The following is a 7,808-nucleotide window of genomic DNA, read 5'->3' on the forward strand; positions in this document are numbered from 1 at the left end:
CCAATTTCTATAGAAGGTTCATTTCAGATTTTTCTCATAAGGGTATTCCCATCACTTGTTTACTGAAGAAGGGAGTCAAGTTTGATTGGACCTCAGAAGCTGAAGAGGCATTTCAATATCTAAAAGATTCATTAACCCAGGCTCCCATCTTGTTGCATACAAGAGCAGGTGAACCTTTTATTGTTGAAGCAGATGCAGCCATAGGAGGAATACTTTCTCAGCGTCATAAAGATACATGCCAGATATGCCACTCCCACACAACTTTGAACTGGTCATTCCTTTTGCTTATTCCAAAACTCAGAGAGCTTGATATAGGACATTTATTAAACAAAGAGAATATCTCTTCAGCTCTGAATAAGCAAATACAAAAGAAGATCAGTATCTGGATTAAAATATTAAAAGAAAATAAAGGTGAGGAGTCTTCTACCAAGATCATTGAGAGGTGGAAAGGAAGGGAAGACATTGAAATTGACCAGCAGTTATGGGACAAGATAAATAAATTTAATAAAACCATTTTCCGTGGCGCCAATTTTAAACGTATGCAATTCTATAATAAATGGCTAATCTACAGAACCCCCTCCTTCCTCCACAATATCTTTCCCCAAGTTGCCGACAAATGTTTCCGATGCGAAGAAAAAGGTACCTGGAAACTTATTGTCTGGGAGTGCTCAAAAATTTAGCCATTCTGGAAGGAAATTGAAAAATCTCTCTCCATTGAGCTCAAAGCCACTATAATATTCGATGATTTAATACCTATCCTAGGCTGCTCCTCAAGTTATACTATACATGATTAGCCCCTTTTTATTTCTTCTTTAATAGCTAAATCCCTTATTTTGCAGTCCTGGAAAACAGATTCTGTGCCAACTTTCCAGGCATGGAAGGCAAAATTATTACGAATCCAGGGCAGGGAAAGAAAATATGCACTGAGATCAGGGGCCCTTAAGAAATATGTAGTGTATTTGAAATCTAATTTGTTGTCTTTCGATATTCTACTGTAATCTCTTCTTTTATGTTTTAGTCTGCCAGATTGTTTATATTTATTCACACTGCACTGTATAAGTAATTTTTTGAAATGATGAACTCTGAATGTCTTTGTATTTCTGAGTCCTGTACTGTATTAATTCTATCTCCAATTGTGTCTTGTAAGATAATGTCTATTTTTATGAACTCTCAATAAAAATATTAAAAAAAAAAATTAAAAAAAAGATACAGGCCAATTGCATCCAGTTTCGTATTTCTGCAGAAAGTTGATGCATCCAGAAATCAACAATTCCATCGCAGATAAAGAATTGTTAGTGGTCAAAAATGCCTTTCATGAGTGGAGACATTATTTGCTGGGAGCTCAGCATAAGGTTACTGTGTATACAGATCGGAATTTGCAATTTCTCAAGTCAGCTTGTACAGTAACTGCAAAACAATTGCCTTGGTCCTTGTTTTTTGCAAATTTTGATTTTGTGATCACATTCAGGCCAGCAGTGAATAATACAAAAGCAGATGCTCCTTCTAGGATAAATACCAATGTCTCAGATGCAAAGACAGGCAAGTAGGTTATAATTCCTGAAGGAAAATTAGTTTCGCTCACTCTAAGCTCAGACTTTAACACTGAAGTACAAAGAGCGTTGCCTGAAGAAAAGATATTACTCTGGTACAAACAAGATCCAGAAAGAGAAATAAAAGATGGTCTACCATATCAGAAAAAGAGATTGCTTTTACCCACCAAAGAGCTTCAAAAAAAGGCATTAAAAGCTTGCCATGATGACTTACTGGCTGGACATACAGAATACAGAAAACCATCGAAACGGTGCAAAAGGAATTTTTGGTGGCCTAAAATGAAGTTGCAGATAAGACAAAAGGTTTCCACTTGCAAGAGATGCTTCGAGGGAAAACCTAATCAACAGACTCCTCAGGGTCTACTTATGCCCACTCCTCCTCACACCTGGCATACAGTTTCCATGGATGTAATTGTAGATCTACCTCCTAGTCAAGGTTTTCACACTATATTGGTAAAGGTTGACACATTTTCTAAGATGGCACATTTCGTTCCCTTAAAAACATTCCATGAGCCTCACAGTTAGCTCAATTGTTTACCCAACACATAGTGAGATTACATGGGGTCCCTAAAGTCTTAGTTTCAGATCGAGGACTTTCACTAAGATATTAGGAATTGACATCCGGTATTCCACTAGTTACCATCCCCAAACCGATGGCCAAACTGAAAGAGTCATTCAGGACTTTGAACAATACCTGCGACTATGTCTGTTGGATCAGAATAAGGTGTGGCCGGAGTTAGTGTGGGCGGCTGACCTTGCCTATAACGCCGAACACACCTCCACTGGCCTCACTCCATTTAAACTCAATTATGGTACACACCCAAGTTTGATTTTTGAAAAGGATGAAGAATCAGTCCCGGCGGTTAAAGATGTTGTAAATTAAGTACAGGAGACTCTACAGGAGCAGAGCAAATCTTATTATGCTCTAGTTAAAGAGAGGGACCCAAAAACCAAAAAGGGATAGGGTACCAAGAAGACAAATGCCAGAACGGAAATTCCTTTTTGGATGGAACAATGTGTCCCATATACTCACATTCACAGCATTGAATCAACAAGGGTTAACAGAGAGGAGATGTAAAAAGTAACTTCATAAAACTATCTTCATACAAATACACAGTTTATTCAAACAAATCTTAAAAATACACAGTAACCCCCTGCCACAATACATAATAAATCAATAAAAAAGATCCATATAAAAATGTGCATACAATAAAAATACAATAAAAAGCACAAATGGGAAACAAAAGCAACGAATAAATGATTCCTATTGGAATGAGGAGAATACACCAGTCTAACAGTAATCACACTCTAACACATATATCCTTTTTTATAGTCAGAGTTGTTGCTTTACAGACTTAGCGTATTTTCTCTCATAATATGCATCAACGCTTTTCGGTGGGCTGATGATTTAGAGAGCCAACACCTTCTTCAGGACAGTAATATATTTGAATCCCACATGAACATACAATATCTGTAATGCAAGAACAAAAAAAAACGCATCAAATATATGGCTAGAGATATACATGATTGAGACAATATCATTACAAAGTTTAACAAATCCTCTGTGCAACACACTATTAAAAAGAGACCACATTCATACATTTCTCACATCAACACAAATGGAAGACAAGTCGAGACAGCTGCCATATAGTGCAGCATATTCCTCCATTGTAATAAATGGATTTTCATTTATTGATAGACATTTTCAATATTACCATGACCTCAATTTGCATGGTGCTCTCATTTGAGAATTGAAGAGTCATTAACAAATGAACAGTATCGTAATATCACCTATTCATGTCACTTTAGGTATTACTAATTTGACTCTAGGTATAGAGATTAGTTCTCCAGACTCTATCCTTGTTCTATCGTAATAGTCTGGGTACAGAGGGAAAACCGCTATTAATGATTTATAAATTCAGGGGTATAGCTCTCTGTTATCTGTTTTATTCCTATAACGTATACACTTTTTACCTTGAGGTCTAGTCCAATCTCCTCGTGTCCAGATATTCTCTGTAATTGCCTTGTGAAGTTATCTATACGTGGCGAAAATAATCGCAAGACAATATTCTAATATCAGCCTGCATATACGATGTTAGTAATTCCTAAACATACTCATGTCACACACCTTGATAAAGCGTTGTTGTTTAAGGATTATTGACTCAGCTGCTTTCTCCCACAGTTTATCATTGGTAGGTATTCATCCTATTACTCACAGAGAAAGGGCCACCCGTAATCTGTAACACAGAGCATACCTGCATATTATTGGCATGTTCTAATATCAGAGCAAGGGGACAAAGGAATGTCTATACATCTTAATATCCACACAATTCTAATGTATTCCAACAAATTTCATGTGCATCCTGAAGTGCAACCCTAATGCCTCACTTTTAGCGTGAAATGTGCAAATTATCACATAACGAGGCAAACCTAGCTTTCTATCATGCCAAAACAACGCCCAATATGAAGCAACACACACCTGATTCTATGGTACTTAGATTCCACTATATTTCCTCCACAGCGCGATAACTCTGCAAATGTGGTTAAGTTCGTATCAATCTGTAATACATGAAACATGTTGTCATAGCCATTTAGTAAACTTTTATGTTGACTAATTATCATAATCTTACTAGAGAGAACACAGTAGTGACTAAATATTGTCAAATACGGCTATTTCCAGCTAGTCGATTCAAACGATAGAGCCGAGAATATTAACTTAGCAATATGGAGACAAGGTTACTCCAAATAGTGCAGGCGTCACGGGTTACTTCGTAGTCCCGGCTGCATTAAAGGGCAGCACCGCCAGCGGTCTATGGCGGTGCTGCCCTATGACAGGCCTATGACAGCCTTTCATAATAAGAATGTACCTGCAAGTTAAAAAACACAGCGTGTACTTAAAGTACATGCTGTGTTTTTAAACTTGCGGTACCCTTGTAAGTAAAGCGCGGTGTGGGGCACATTGTGTACCTTTGTCTAAGTATTCATGTTAATCACAGCTCGTGAGGGGCTGTGATTAACATGAATACTTAAACTAAAGCTCACAATATGCCCTGCACCGTGCTTTTCTAACAAACAAGTACAGCAAGTTTAAAAACACAGCGTGTACTTTCAGAATAAATTGAAAGTACACGCTTTGTTTTTAAACTTGCTGTACTCTTTTGAGTAAAGCGCTATGTCCAGTGCTCGAAGTGGGTGGGATCGGCAGGGCACAGCTTGCCCCTACTTCTTTTATTGAAAAGATTTTGTTCCCCTACTTTTTCTTTTCAAAACCGTGTCCCAAGACGCCAGTAATAGACCAGGCCTTCAGATAAGGCTCTGGTTTCGTGGCTGTTCGGGGACGAGCGGGACTGGCAAAGAAGGAAAATCACTCTGTCTCCTTTCTGCCCAGAGAAGACACGGACAATATCAACTTCTGCCTTGCACTGGCAGCTGCCCTCCTCTCCCTCTCTTCCTCTTAGCCCCTCTCTTTCTGTCTAGCAGCCCCTCTTCACTTACTGAAAACCATGACTTGAAGAAACGGTTCACAACCTCTCTTTCCTTCTTTCATTTATTTGCCTCCCTGTGAAATGGATCCCAGAAAGGAAAAAATACTTTTGATGGAAATGCCCTCTTTTTCTCACATTTTACTATTCCAAAGTGCAGCCTCAGGACGGAGGGAAATAAAAGTTTTAAAATATGAAAATGAATACATAACTAAAGAAAACAAGACAGAGTGGTTGCAAAGTGGCCAGATTGATTTTATTCACACCCAAACACATCAGCCGCACTTTTAAGAGTTTGCCAGTGAAGCGCTACCTTTGTTTTCTTGTCTTTCTTTGAAAAACATTGTTTTCCCCGGGTGGGGAAGTGCACCATTACTGGAGGCACTCCAATACCTGGTTGATGGGTGGATTGGAAAACAAAATGTGTACCATGGCTCTGTGTTTATAGGAGTGGTCTTTTAACCCCTTCCGTGCGGCCGCGATTCCCCCCGTGTGCGGCCGCCGAACGAACAGGGCGGGGCCGTGACGAACCCCAGCCGTCATCAGCACACAAGCACCGTGGAGCGTGACGGCTGGGGTTCGTCACCAGCATGGAAGGGGTTAAAACCAGACTGCTTACGTTTTGTAGGATATAAGCAATAGACATTGAAACAGGCCCTTTCTGGGCCCTGTAGTCATGTCCTTATCTTTTCAGGTAAAAGCACTCACTGATTTCTAAATAGTGAGTGAGAATTCGTTAAGGTAACCATGTTGTTTCTGCTTACATTTCACATGCTTTACTTAATCTTGCACTCCCTATGAGTGTTTGCTTTTTCCAGGATGATGTTTTTTTTTTTTAGGTAGCATATTACTCTTGTCTAGTGCGTAATTTGAATTGAGCCACATCCACGTGTTTGTAAAGGAGCACAATTAGCTTGTAGCTGAAGGCCGTGCAAGTTTCTCTCAGTGGTGAAGTATGGTGTTGTCGAGGAGAGGATGTGGCACTATGGCCAGAGCTGCTGAATTTGTAACTGGAGAGTCAAGGTTCAGCCTTCATGACCAGTCCACCAGACCACTTTCCTGAAGGAGCATATCCGCCTGCTAGACCTTAGAAGGCCCTGCTAGACCTTAGAAGTCCTGGTTTCTTAGCACCAGCAAGTGGACCCTCCTGGTGGCAAGTGTGGGTTAACCTTGAAGGCTTGTCCACCACAATCAAAACAGTAGTTCATCTCCTGTCTTGCGGGCAGGACTACGTACCAGCACACCCTAGAGCAACAGTGATCCAGTCACTGAGACTCTGTCACTGAGTTCACAAGAATCTTGAGCAGGCTAGGGCGGTGCGAATGGTGTGACCGCACCGGGCACCTATTTCGGGTGGGGGAAAACCTCCAGTAATTTTCAGCAACAATAAACATTTCCTGATTACTCCAGTGATTAATGTTCCTCCTAGAAAGAGATTGGAGTTTTGACTAGTGGAAGGGTTGACTTCTGTAAAGGTAGCGCAGAGGGTTAATGTGCCTGCTGTAAAGAACATATAACATGCAGATCACAAAGTGCTCATAATGTTAACTAGGTGAGTGGGTTACTGCTTTTGTCAGAGAGATCCTTTTGTTACTTGCAGTTTATAAGTTAAAATCCTAACATAGAACAGTGTGCTATTAAACTATACTGCCTACTAGTATGGTTGGCATGTGACTTCTGCACCTTGGAGTCCTTTGTCTTATGTAACATTTGCTATACAGAGATTTATACACGTATAAATGATTGTCTCTGAGTAGTGTGTGTGATGTAAAGTGCTCTGACACCGTACATCGGTATGAGTGGCGCTGTAAATCAAATTAAATCCATCTGAGAAAGAGTGTGGTTATGGAGACATGAGGGGATCTCTTAAAGCATGGTAGTGAGGACGTCCGAGGTATATATAGGTGGTCATTGGGGGACCAACAAACATTGTTGCACAGGCCGCCACCAGCTCTAAAGCCGGCTCTGCCCTCAAGGCCAGTCCGCCTCACCCATTCGTACCTCCATTGACCTTGTTTCAGCAGTAGTAGCTGCAACTCACCAAGGATCGGCAATGCAGGATTTGCACGCACACCAAACTAAGTTTGCAAACTTCACAGTCTCTCTGCTTCATACACAAGCACTTTTAACATGTGCTACCTGCACTGGGGCCACTGGAATTGTACAGCAGTGTTGACTAAATTATGCAGCAAAAAAAGGTTGCAGCATAATGCAATGTATTTGCTTATACTTTATTATTTTTACATTTTTACACATGTTAAGTCTCTGCAAAGATTCTGCCTCATTAGTACCAGTGTAACATACAAATGCAGCAGTGAGAAAGGTGAAAACAGACAAATAAAGGGAATTGTCATTTACAATGCCAATAGCTTAAACTCTCGCAAATGCGAGACCTATTGCATTGTAAATGCTTGTTTAAGTAAACGCTTAGTGACATTTGGCGCTGCATACACGCGCGGTCTAGTTCCTGGTGCACGTAGCCATGGTTGGAGTGCACAGAGACCCTCCACTGTCGCACAAAGAGGAAACAAATGAGAGGGAACATTGCTCCTGCCCCCCTTATTCCTGTCGATATCACTCCGGCAACCCCTGGATCAGGAGCTATTGGGGCTGATACGCTGCCTGCATTCTCAGTGTCCATTAAACGTAATGGGGTAACCCAGTAACCCTCAGAACCTGGGTAGTTAAGCTAAAGAAAAAGAAAACAATGGTTCTGTCGGAAAATACAATTATATTAAAAATATACTGTATATACAATTTAAGAAACTAAGAAGAA

At 40.3% G+C, this 7,808-nt stretch overlaps 1 long non-coding RNA gene across 1 annotated transcript; it reads right to left on the bottom strand.

The window, feature by feature from the left end:
* Positions 1-2,708: 2,708 nt before the first annotated feature.
* Positions 2,709-4,254, bottom strand: LOC144827181 (uncharacterized). Its single transcript, XR_013610062.1, has 3 exons — positions 4,030-4,254; positions 3,679-3,787; positions 2,709-3,021 (listed from the first exon to the last, which is right to left on the bottom strand). It is a non-coding gene; the product is annotated as an uncharacterized LOC144827181 (long non-coding RNA).
* Positions 4,255-7,808: the final 3,554 nt, after the last annotated feature.

Source organism: Lissotriton helveticus, chromosome 4_1 (genome assembly GCF_964261635.1).
Source record: "Lissotriton helveticus chromosome 4_1, aLisHel1.1, whole genome shotgun sequence".
NCBI classification, from domain to species: domain Eukaryota; kingdom Metazoa; phylum Chordata; class Amphibia; order Caudata; family Salamandridae; genus Lissotriton; species Lissotriton helveticus.